The 13,095-nt window shown below is 44.3% G+C and overlaps 1 long non-coding RNA gene across 7 annotated transcripts in view; it reads right to left on the reverse strand.

Annotated features, from left to right (window-relative positions):
- Window positions 1–2,967, reverse strand: part of LOC149125389 (uncharacterized) — a 116,172-nt gene extending 113,205 nt beyond the window's left edge. For all 7 annotated transcript variants that reach the window (XR_016210419.1, XR_016210423.1, XR_016210422.1 and 4 more), the window contains exons 1-2: window positions 2,760–2,967; window positions 2,196–2,386 (exon numbers count right to left, since the gene is read on the reverse strand). This is a non-coding gene — a long non-coding RNA (uncharacterized LOC149125389). The remainder of the gene's footprint in view (window positions 1–2,195; window positions 2,387–2,759) is intronic.
- Between the last annotated feature and the right edge of the window lie 10,128 nt (window positions 2,968–13,095).

The following is a 13,095-nucleotide window of genomic DNA, read 5'->3' on the forward strand; positions in this document are numbered from 1 at the left end:
GCGGAATTGTGAATTTGGCATAAACTTTGAGGATTTTGTTTTAGGTCAAGTAGCAGGAACAGATTTTCCCTAATATAATCCTACTCTTTGATGATTTTTGATTCAACAGTTCATATTTCCAAAAAATGTAAGAACAATTAAATGACTCTTAAAGAGAAAAATTTGATCCAAAGAACTTGTCAGTAAAATGATGATAAGGCTCAAGTTTAGATCATATAGTCAATTCAAATGGTACATGCACTGGAAGTGTTTTTCTTCTCCTAGGATATGACACAAATATGGACTTTCCTTCAAGCACACATTAAGCTACATTGTTGGTTATGCCTGAATAATGCAGCTTATGGGTCAGTCAAAAATCTCTTCTTAGAAAAGAGATTGAAAAATGGGCCAGTACTGTGGCATGGCAGGTTAAGCTGCCACCTCCAACACCAGCATCCCATATGGGCACTAGTTCATGTCCCAGCTGCTCCAACTCCATTCCATCTCCTTGTTGATGCACTTGGTAAAAACAGCAAAAGATGGCCCAAGTGGTTGGGCCCCTGCCACCCCCAAGGAAGACCTGGATGAAGCTCCTGGCTCCTGGCTTCAGCCTGACCCAGCCCTGGCCATTAAAGCCATTTGAGGAATGACCCAGTGGAGGGTAGATTCAAATTCTCATCCTCTCTCTCTCTCTCTCTCTCTCCCTTTCTCTTCAAAACTCTGAATTTCAAAATAAATCTTTTTTAAAAGGAGGTAAAGATAACTGTACACATTTTTTAAAAATAACCATAATATCATAAGATATACAAAAGTCAAATATCAAGAAATATAATCTGCTTTGGCAGTTCAGAAATCTTAGAATATAATCACCAGATTGTAGATACTCAAAAAACATATGTTGAACAGAATCCCCTGATGATAGAATGGCACCTAGGTACTAAATATGTCATAAATGTTCCGGGATAATTCTTCCATCCCATTTTGGAATGAAAATAAAGTCCTTGTTCAGATGATATCTCCTTGTATATAGCAATTTTAATTTACTTGTATTTATATTTTAACTCAGGATGCTTAGTTTTTTTTTTCTTTTAAATACTGTAAGTTTTAACACTGTTTTCTGGCACTGTCTTGTGTAGGAGAAATCAAATATATTTAATATATTTTTTTCAACTTTAAATATTTCCATTTCAAATTCTGCCTCCACCACAGGGCCTCTTGGGCCATAGCAAGAGGAAAGCCACCAGCTCCCTGGATATATGGACTATATATATAGTCCATATATATATATATATATATATATATAAATAGAGAGAGAGTAACCTCAATTCATAGCATTTGCCAGTCTTCACGGTACAAATATTCTCTTCAACCAATTTCATAGTAGCAATGGTTTAAAAATCGGCCCAGAATTGTTAAAAAAAAAAAATGTTATCCAGTGGTATTTGTAAAACCACAGTAAGGAAGAATTTATTCCAGGACCATCATGGTAGAAGCAGGGACCATTACTACTGGGGCTTGTAGTAGTAGAGATAGATAGGGCTCAACTCCAAACACTGCATAGGTGAGTAAGAATTCATAGTCAAAGCTCAGGGTGGGAGTCAGTGCATGGGTAGTTGGGTAGTTAATAAGAGGAAACCTTAAGGGTAAGGGGAGTCAGGTGAACTGACCTAACTGAAGACTGGCCAGGGTGATCATTTATCACTTGGGGCTGTTGTCAGATAAGGAACCTGATCAGACATTGAGGTGGAAGGTTCTTGCTGAACCTAGAAGAGCTGTTTGCAAAAACCAGATCTTATAAGGAAGTGTACAAACAGGCCTAAGAGACAATGTAGAAGCCTAATTAATGTTTGCCCAAGCAAAGAATCTTTGTCAAAATATTGTTGAATATTTCACAATTACCTCGTGAGAGCAGGTTCAGGCCAGTTCCAGGTAACACAGAGGCCTCTTGATGACTGAGCTCCTGATACCCTCATGGTCTGTTCCTGCCCCACAGCAATTCCCATTATACACTTAGCACAGTAGTCACCACTGTATACTCTGACAGTGCTAAGATGCACCTGTGCCTTGTGCTCCTGGAAACAGCAAAGGTTAGGGAACTCCACTACCCATTTGTTCTCAGAAACCCTCTATCCTTTTGTGTTCTCAAAACAGCTGACTGCAAAGCACCCCACTGCATCCCAGTATTCTTCACATTCTGAGACGAGACCCTCAGTTACCTCAGTCTGTCTCTTGGGCTGTCCACTTCATCCCCAGCAGCAGAACCTCCGCATCATTGTTCATTCTGAAGTAGGAGAGCTCTCTGGGTTGAGAGAGTGTGAGCAGCTGCGGACTTGTATGAAATCCATGATCACGGTCTTCTTACTTGCGTACCAGGATCTCTCCCTCCCTGGGGTACAGTTTCACTGGCCTGCAATCACAGTGGTAGCAGCAAGAGGAGTGTTAAGTGAAAGCTTGTCCATTTCCTCCCCTGCCGACTCCCACCTTCATTCATGAACTTACAAGCTCATGCCCTGAGTCTTGCTACCAACTGGTGGGCCTGGTCTCAGCTCTGCCTCATAGCAACCCTCCCTGCCCTGCTTCACCTGAGTCTTGCCCTCCCTTGAGATCAACAGCAGCCCACTCTGTGCATTATTTAATGCCTGCACTCCTTTGAGGCCTCTCTGGACTCCTCCAAAGAAAAGCCAAGGTAGAGATGGGTCTTAGTGCATTGGTTAAGCTGACACTTGGGACAGCCACATTTCATATCAGAGTGCCTGGGCCCTATTCGTGAGTCCACTCACCACCATTGCAGATTCTTGCTAATGCACACTCTCAGAGGCAGCAGGGAGTGGCTCAAGCAGTAGGGTTCCTTCCACCAACACAGGAGACCTGAATTGAGTTTTCAGCACCTGGTTTCAACTTGGCCCAGCACTAGTTATTGCAGGCACGTGGGGAATGAATCAGCAGAAGGGAGCGCTCTCTCTGCCTCTCTCCCTCTTTCTCTTTCTCCCTCCCTATCAAATAAAGAAGATATATGAATAATCCTAGAAGAACAAGAGTTAAAGTAGCCTCCCCCTTAGGCCAGGCCCTGGAGGGGCATGCTTTCCCATTCCTGGTCATGGACACTTCCATGTCTGACTCTTACTATGACTGGGCCTTTGATCCAGAAAACCTAAACTTGATTTTTTTAAAAGATTGTTTTTATTATTTATTTATTATCTATTTGAAAGACAGGATGACAGAGAGGGAAAGATGGAGGGTGAGTAGAAAGAGAGCGATCTTTCATCTGCTGGTTCACTCCCCAAATGGCCACAACAGCAGGACCAGGGCCAGGCCTAAGCTAGGATCCCAGAATGCCCTCTGGGTCTTCCATGTGGGTGGGGAGGGGTTCAAGTACTTGGGCCATCTTCTGCTGCTTCCCCAGGCACATTAGCAGGGAGCTGGATTGGAAGTAGAGCAGCTGGGACAGGAACCAGCACCCATATGGGATGCCAGTACTGCAGGTGGAGGCCTAGCCTACTATGCCATGGCGCTGGCCCCCCAATGTTGATTCTTAACTCCATCCTTTGGAGCATTGTGAAAATGTTTCATAAATCGTCTAAGTCCTCTGTTTTCTTCTATTTAAAATAATTAAAAATAATTATCATAATAATAAACACTTCATGAGGTGATTGTGAAAATTAAACTTTTTAAAGATATTTCAATAAAATCGTATGCATTTTAGTGGTTGCTATTGATAATGAACCAAATGGAAAAGAGAGGTGACTTAGGTGATGTTCCAGAGGAGTCAGAACCTAACATATTCTCACATTAACAGTGTTTATTGAGCACTAACTACACAGCATGCAAGGCCAATGCCCTCAAGAGAATAGAGCCTGGCGCCCATTGGGATTTAACTCTGGACCAGAGTCCACAGCACCGGAAGCTCCTGGGAGCTTGTTTGGCTTGGAGGAGGTCTCAGCCCAAACCCATTACGTGGGACATTGCATTTTACCAACATCCCAAGTGATCTGTTTGCACATTAAAGCTTCTGTCAAGAGTGGGCAGAGGAAATACCATGTGCAGTGGTCTCAAGGCAAGCTCCCATCCGGAAGCACTATCTATGCATAAGCCTTGAAGTCCACACCTATTGCCTGCCAATTCAGCAGGTACAGAGCTGAATACATCCAGCAGGTACATGAGCTCAAGCAAGGCATGCCCTCTGCTTGCTGCTCTTGGAAGCCACTCCCAGAGCCCTGGCTCCTGGCTCCTGGCTCCTGGCTCAGGACCTGGCACTCTCAAGTACTCCTGGCACACCAGGGTGAGGAGAAAACCTCTCTGGCTCAGTGAATTCCTTGTTTGTAGAGTGACTCCCACTCCCAGAGGGCAGCAAGTGTGTCTTTTGGATGGATTTTCCTGTGTGTCGCTTGGGCGGAGCGATGACTGATGGCTTGATGAATTGTACACTGAACTCTGACTTTGGGGCACTAAATATAGACAGTGCACATGCTGGGAGAGCTAAATTTAGTGGCTGGCATGGAAGGGAGGGAGGAGCAGTGGGGGCTCTCCCAGGATGGGCGGGAAGCAACCTAAGCGATGCCCCAGCATCTGCGGCAACCCAAGGTTAATTTATTATTCCTGTCAGGGAAGGAGGTGCCCTGGCAATTTCATCTTAGTTTGATTTGTTTGTTTCAGGGGTTGGTTAGGAGTCGTTTTTCTGTTTAAAACAACTGCAGATGGGGGACGGTGCATGTCTGCCTCCATCTGATCCACATTCTTCCATTTGGGCTGGGGGCTTGGGGGGGGGGGGGCTCCTCCCGCTGAATTCACATCTCCTGGTGTGTGATTTCTAATTCCGTCCCAAACTGCCCCAGATCTCCTTTGTTGAGTTAGATGAGAAGGCTCTAATTACTCGGACTGAAGGTCAAAATGAGAGTGGATCTGCCGCGTTGCCAAACAGCAATGCCCTGAGGCGCCCTCTCTGGTTAAAAATTCTCATGCTCTGGTGTCCTCTGGGGAAACCCCGCCACTTAGCCGCTCCTCCTTGTTCACGCTGGGACAAAGGAGGAAGAAGCAAGACTCCTGGGCCCCTGCCTCCGCCCCAGCAGTGTGAGAAGAGAGCATTAGCACAGCACTCAGCCTCCGCTGGCAGAGAGCAGGCAGTCGATACAGGTGGCATCGGTTCAGAAACCAAAATGGCCTGCTGAGCCTGCGTCCCCCTACCGCCTCCTAGCGGCCACTGAGGGCCCAGGAGCCGCGAGAAGCATCCACCAGCCATTTTCTCCTTCAGGAAGCCCTGTTCATCTCCTGGGGTAAGGCAAAGAGAGCTCATCTGCATCTTGATTGCTGACTTTGGGTAATGACTACTGAAAATAGGCTCTGAACTCCCTCTGCAATCAGTTATCATTAATTAGACTTAATTAGGTGGCCTAAGCAGGAAGAAATCTCCTTGCCTGTCCATGGATAAAATCATATTTGATTTATTCCATTATGTTTCCCTCACTTCTTCCTGATCCCTCCAGTCTCATGAGGAATTAGAGGAGCATTGTGGTTGATTTAAGCTTATCGCCCAGTATGGAAAAGCAAGAGTCGCTGTAGAAAGAGATTTCCAAAGGTTCCTGGAAAATTGAATTAAAAGGTGAGTCTGAGTACAAAAAATAGAAAATCCATGCAGAGTTTTCTCATCCTGTGCATTTTTTTTTACCTTTGTAAAGACCTCCTCTGCCTGCTGTTTCTCCATCCTCACTCCTCACAGGGCTGACAGAAAATGGCTGGTCTCTCCTCTTAGGGAGGAAAGGGTGCCTTTGGCCTGCTGATGCCCTCACTCCCATCAGTGTGGGGGTGACACTCACACTGTGTGGTTTAGGGGATTCTCAGACTGTGCTTTGAGAAACACATCTTACTCGCTGCTAGGAAGGAAGACCAAACCCAGCACGGAGGTCCGTGGAGAAGACTTTCCAAGTTTTAATCATGCTAACTCCCAGCAGCTGCACGAGCCCAATGATTATACCCAATGTAGTTTGAAAACTCAGAGACTTTCCGCTACTCATGATGGAGACTGAATGTGTGAATATACATTCAGCTTGGAGACTGAAGTCAGGAAGAAGTCAGAGGAGAGAGCTACTCAATTTCAAGGCCCAGGGATTAGCATTGACCAACCTACAGGGGTCTTGATCAAGCTAGCCGCTTGCATTTCCTATTCTATGTGGGCACGGTTTTGCTTTCAAGACTGCAGCCGCAGAGTCCCTGAATACAACCTCTGGTACCAGCTGTCACTCCAGTGATTGCTATAAATCTCCCTCGTTTTAAGGACCTGGGTCTTCATCCTAGGAATACAAGGTGTTAGATAAGGTAACATCAGAAATACAGATTTGCCTCACTGGATACAGTCAACACAGCAAGTGTAAATACTTTCCACAAATAAAGTGCCTCTATCTCCAGCTCCATAAGACATTATTTTTTGGTTTATATTTAATTATGGGGGACTCTGTTAGCATCCCTTTCAGTAAAGGGATGGGCATTGGCCAGTAGACTTTCTATGTCAGATATGTAAGTTTGTACGTGTATGTATCTGACGTGTATGTATGTATCAGGTGAGACTCTTCAACAATTGTTATCCATGGGATAACTTCACAACTCTGAAGGAACAGAGGTTTTGGGAAGCTGATAGTAAAGCAGATGATTCTTGTCTGTAAATACACAATTAGATTTTACCTTGCAGAAATTTGATTAATTTCCACCCTGTAAAAAGATTAATGCCAGGGGCTGGCATTGTGGTATAGTGGGTAAAGCTGCTACCTGCAACACAGGCATCCCATATGGGCACTGGTTCATGCCCTGGCTGCTCCACTTCCAATTCAGCTCCCTACCAATGGCCTAGAAAAGCAGCAGAAGATGGCCCAGGTACTTGGGCCCCTGCCACCCATGTAGGAAAACCAGAAGCAGCTCCTGGCTCCTGGCTTCAGTCTGGCCCAGCCCCAGCCATTGCTGCCATATGGGGAGTAAACCAGCAGATGGAACATCTCTCTGTCTCTCCCTCATTCTGTAACTCTTTCAAATAAATAAATTTTTATAAAAATATTAACTCCACATATTATACTTCAGTGAACCATAGACTACTAACCAGTTTTGCATCGTTTAACAAATTCATTGCTGCATTCTTGACTCTGTGTGTGGTACATGTGTTCTTGTTCTTCAAGTTTCCTCTGAACTCATTTCAGCATCTTACTCATTCCCTAACTAATTAATGGGTTAAGTAGAATTTTTCAGTTTTACTCATGTTCCATTTGTATGTGAGTCATGATTTTACTTTGTTGAAAATTGTACTTTAACTTTTTGATTTAATGTTGACAGCTGTTAAATCATATTATTATTCACTATTATCTTTAATTTATATTTACTTAAAAGTGGAAAAAGAAGATAAACTTACCTATCTATATTATGTTTCCTGCTTTAAGCAAGGGAAGGAGATTTTTACATATATTCTTATTTATCTTTCAGTTAGTTTTATGTATGTTGCCTGACTTACATCTCATGGAATATTTGTGATACAACTATTCCTGCTGTCATCAGAAAATACTCTATGCATTAACATATTAATTTCTTCATTAAAGCAGATTCATGAGCTAGGTGCTATTATTATCCTCACTTTCCAGAAGATTAAATTGAGGCACTGAAAGGTTAAGACATTTACCCAAACCACATAGTAAGTGACAGATTCTACATTCAAGCCCAGGCAGTTTAGCTCCAGAGCCCACAGTCTTAACCGCTTTTTACTTAAGTCCTGCTTCACAGATGAGACAAGTGATGGCTGAGTGAAGTCATTTGCCCAGTATCACAAAGCATGCAGGTAGCAGTGTCAAGATCTAAAACCCAGATCTGTCTGATGTTAAAGGAAAGCTTTCTCTGCCAGATCAAGAAGGGAATATACTGACGTTGGGAAGAGGTGGAGATATACCTATAGCCTTTGCCCTACAGAAAACCCCATCAGATATGCAGAGACCAGACAAGATAATCCACACTGCGTTCCTCCAAAGCAGAAAATCAGCCGGAAGGAAAGAGGTTCTGGGCATCCGAGCCTAGAGAAATAAAGCAGACAGTCCTGCACATGTCCCTTAAGGTGTTCAGCGGGAAGCTTTCTTTATCTGGGCCTTTGTCCTATTTCTGCAAGCCTCAGAGAGCAGCCACATGCCCTGAAGGACCAAGCCCAGTTCTTGAAGCACAATAAGCTTCAATGAATATTGCAGGGCTGCAACTGCGCACTTACTTGGGCAGGCTGCCGCAGGATGGAGGTGCGCACTCAGTGAACTCCTGAGCATCCCCAACCACACGATTCCCGCAGCCCATGGAAGGAGAGCTGATAACTACCAGGGGCTGGCATGGCAGCCATAGGCTGGGGTTTGGAGATGTTCAATGAGGGAGGAGTCTGGCTGAGACTGTAAACAAGAAAGGATTTGGGGGAGAGGAAGGAATGGCCTAAGCAAACAGAAAAGAACTCCATAGAGAGAAACTGTCCAACTAATTAGTTAAGGGGCCTGAGACTTGAATCCCTGCCCCCTCCAATTCAGCTGCAAGGTCTCTGGCCTCCCCAGTGCCTGTTCCTTTAGCAACCTCCCACACTGGATACCCTACCCATTGTAACCCACAAGCCCCAGTTAGGCAGCTCTCCCTGCCAACCCCATCCCCGCCCTCTGAGTACTGCCAAATTAGGGCTTTGCATCCCAGCACCACCCTTGGAAGCTCGGAAACTCTTTCCTCCATCGCTGGGCTCCCCGAGGCCTCTGCATTGCGGCACGACAGCCCTGCACCTCCGCAAGCCAGGAGTAGCACACTGCCCTCCACGCTCGCATCTGCACAGCACTGCACTGCGGCGCCGCCAGCCCGCGCGTCTCGGGGTTCTCAACGCAGCGCCGCTGTTCGCAGCTTATGTAAGCCCGATGCGCACGTGCTGTGAATTCATCTTCTCCCTGGGTGAACCTCGCGGGCAGACAGTGAAAGCTGAAAAGCTGCTAGGCTCTCCCCCTCCTGGAGCTGTCAGATAGTCACGCCCTGCAACAACAAATCCGGCGCAGTAAATACTAGGTGACAGATCAGAGAGGCAGCCGATCTAACCGTGGACAGCGAATTCTTTGTCCTAAAAGAGATGGGGACAGTGCGGGAAGGAGGCTTTGACCTCTGCTGGCAGGCGCCTCACCAGCCTGCTGCAGAGGCCAGCCAACCAAAGTCATCAAAACCTACTTCATCAAGAGAAAGGAAGAACAAAATGGTTTGTGCTGAATCTTCTCGGCTACCTCACTTCACAGAATGACCTTGTAGGTAATTGCTCCCTGCCTGACTGTACTAGAATATTCTACGCTCAAAATAGTAACAATCTGATGGGTTAGTCCCTGTTTCTTGCGAGTAGTGACAGTGAGTAGCACCAACAACTCCTCCTCTTACCTCTGCCAGCCATACCACCTTCTTGAGTTTTCCTTGTCCTGCAGACCAAAAGTCATTGAACCCAGTACCCAATCCCTCTGCCTTTGTTCAATGTAGATCAAGTCACAAAGTGCCTTTCTAGTGCAGGCAAAGCATTTTGTAGGGTCTGATGCATTACCCCTAAGAGGCAGAGAAAAGGAATTCCTTCTAATCAGCACAAACATGCCTTGGAAGTCCCCACGGTCCTCCGCCCAGTGCTACCTCCTGGGATTCCTATTTGCTGTGATGAATCTCTCACTCCACCCCCCAGCAGAATCAATTTTTTAAAAAAATACTAAATGTAAAATTGAAAGAGCTATGGATTCAGGGAGAAGAGCTGGTGTAGGAAATTGGGGTTGGGGTCAGAATTGTGGCACAGGGAGTTTAGCTGCTGCCTGGGTTGCAGGTATCTCATATGAGAGCCAGTGGTTTGAGTCTTAGCTCTTGTTGCAGTTCTGAACCAGCTTCCTGCTAATGGGACTGGGACATCAGTTGAACATGATCCTGGTACTTGGGCCACTGCCACTCACACAGCAGATGCGGATGGAGTTCCAGGCTCCTGGCTTCAGCCTGACACAGCCCTGACTGTTAAGGGTATTTGGCACATGAACCAGCAGATGAAAGGTCTCTGTCTCTCTCTCTTTCTCTCTCTCTTTCCCCCTCTCTCTCACTCTGTGTGTGTGTGTGTGTGTGTGTGTGTGTAATCTGCCTTTCAAATAAATAAATAAATCTTTTTCTCAAAAAGAAGAAAACTGGGGTCATGACAGGGTGACAAACCACCCCTTTTTGCCCTGGATTAGGAAAGGACCTCGGATTTTTAGCTTGGAAAAGTCTTCGGCAGACTGGGGCAAGTTGGTAACTTAATTCAGTACAGGGGAAGTGCAGCAGGGTTGTTTCTTGGGGATTGAACTTGGACTGAAAAGGATTTTTTTTTTCCTTTCTAAAGTGCATAAGAGAACATTTGCTCCCTGAAGAGTGGATTAGGAAAAGGACAATTATTCACGAACATTTTATGAGCTTGATTAATAGAAGTTGATGGGGAATATAAACAAGACAGAATTCTGGGAGAAAGCATCAAGAAATCTCATGGACTAATAATGTTCAGAACATTTAATCTTCAGCTATGTCTTGTTTATGCCAGTTGTAATTGCATAAGCCATAAAAAAGGCCTCTGTGTCCAGGATGGCACTCACTCCACCTCACTCCACCCTGACTGCCTCCACCCCCCTCCCCTGACACTTAGAATAGTAGCAGCAGTCTACTGCCTGGTATTCACTGGGCATTGAACATGGGGCTGTTGGAAGCCCTCAGCAGCAACACAGTGGGAAGAGTTTGGCCTAGAAGTCAGGACACCTGAGTTCTATTTCCATCTTTGCTCCCTCTGACTGTATGACTCCGAACCAGCACTTAATTTCCCTCCACTGGAAAGTGTGGAAAACGATCCCTACCTTGCTTCTTCTCTCCACAGTTGGGAGAATTAAAAGAGGAATAATTGGTTTCCACTGAGTTTCAGTGACCTGCACCCTGATCAACAGTTCCCAGGATGACTCATCTTTTGCCCCAGCTTTGGGAATCATTGGATCTACTCTAGATAAATAATTGATTTTTGGCATATCTTGGGCAACTTCATCTTCTTGAACAGAGTAGCTTGAACTCTGAAGGTATAAATTCAATTTCTTCCCAAGCCTAATTAGGCTAAATTTATACACTCTTAACTACTCAGTCAGATTTTCAAGTACCCAATGTAGAGGTGCGGTGTAGGCTAACCCTAACCAATGTCTAAAGAGCCATGGCAGGCCGGCACCGCAGCTCACTAGGCTAATCCTCCACCTGCAGTGCCGGCACACCGGGTTCTGTCCCGGTTGCCCCTCTTCCAGTCCAGCTCTCTGCTGTGGCCCGGGAGTGCTGTGGAGGATGGCCCAAGTGCTTGGGCCCTGCACTCGCAAGGGAGACCAGGATAAACGCCTGGCTCCTGGCTATGGATCAGCTCGGTGCACTGGATGAATAATATTCCATTTGTATACCAAAGTTTATTTCTTCATTCACCTGTTGCTGGACACTTAGGGTATTTGCTCCTTTTTGGCTGTTGTAAGTAATGCTGCAGTGAACCTTGGCACAGAAGTGTCTGAGTTTTACTCTCCATTATTTTTCGGAGTGGAGGTACAGGGTCATATAAGTCTGTATTTAGCTCTTTGAAGAACTGCCAAATTGCTTTCTACAGCTGTTCCCACCAGCAATGTGCGAAAGTTCCAGTTTATCCATATCCTCACCAACACTGGCTATTTTGTTTTTTTTTTTTCTTTTCTTCTGTTTTCTACAGCCATCATGACTGATGTGAAATTGTGCACAGATTTCTTTAGAACATACAATCCTCTTACAAAAGTCATCAATCAATCAATACATATGAACTGAGTATCACCCATACACATTGCTTCATTTAGAAAATGTTTCCTCAATGGTTTTTTCTACTTACTGCTTGTTGAATTCTTTATTCAGCAGAGGGTTAAGCCTGTGTTTATAGAGTAAATTAAAAGTATGTCATTACAAAAATTAAAAAAAAAAGAAAGGAAGGTGGAGGGAAGGGAAGGAGAGGCTAGGGTGGGAAGTATCATTTGTTCTTCAAACTGTGTATATGAAATTTGTTCCTTTTATGAAAATAAAATATTTTTAAATACAAAGAATTTCCTGAATAAGACGTACTACAAGCAAATGTGGTTCAGGTGAGAAAGCTGGAAATAAAAACTAAATAAGAAAGTTTCTTCAACCAACTGGGTATCAGAAAGACCATTTGCCAATGCTTATGGATGATGAGCAATGATTTGTGACTTCCAGGATCTATTGATTTATTGACCTATTGATCATACTAATACCTGTTCTTTGCTTAATCTTGCTAATGCATAATGCTTGTATAACAGTCTTCACTTATCAGGCCAGTATTATGAAATTATCATAATTTCTTGCTGTCCGTGCAGTTGATGAGATGTACAAGTGATACAAAATATCGTGATAAATTCTGCTTCTGTAAACTTCCCTTAGCCCACTGATGTATATCTTTCCATTAAAGTTCCCTAGGCTGTCCAAATTAGAATTTTTTTTAATTTGGGTGAGGGAGCTTATATTCATTGTATAAGTAGTTAGAGATACTTATCATGGAGACCAACTGTCTTTCTTCCTTTTTCTCTGAGATTTTTTCTTTGCTTCCTGGTGTTTGAGTACATTTTCATTTTTCTTTTGTCAAAGAAAGGATATGAAACAAATTCCAGGCTCACAACTCACCAGCTGCACTTCAGTGTTTGTTCTCAATTCCATTAATGGCCAGACAGAGAGGCTAGGCGAGGGGGGGAAAACACAAAGCATGAGAAGTTACAGCTGTCTGAAGTCCAAAATTGAGTCTGAGTATCTCTGAAACTATAACCTACGTCAAAGGGAAAGCAGGCTGTAATTAAAAGAAAGGAGTCAAATGGGATATTATCCACAAGATTGTGTGTAGTATGTAAAAGAGAAACATAGGCATTACATGAAGTGCAATAAATTATGAGTGATTTGAGAAGAGACATCATATCTTAGACTTACATGCCTCTGGGAGAAAGACTTCTGTTTGTTCCTTTCTACTATTCTTCATTTAATTCTTCTGATTTTTTGTTAACAACTGATCACTTGGAATAAAGACTGCATGCCCCGTGCTTCATGGTAGCTGAGCTT

This window comes from Oryctolagus cuniculus, chromosome 7 (genome assembly GCF_051225735.1).
Source record: "Oryctolagus cuniculus isolate XC-2025 breed Fujian yellow rabbit chromosome 7, ASM5122573v1, whole genome shotgun sequence".
NCBI classification, from domain to species: Eukaryota; Metazoa; Chordata; class Mammalia; order Lagomorpha; family Leporidae; genus Oryctolagus; species Oryctolagus cuniculus.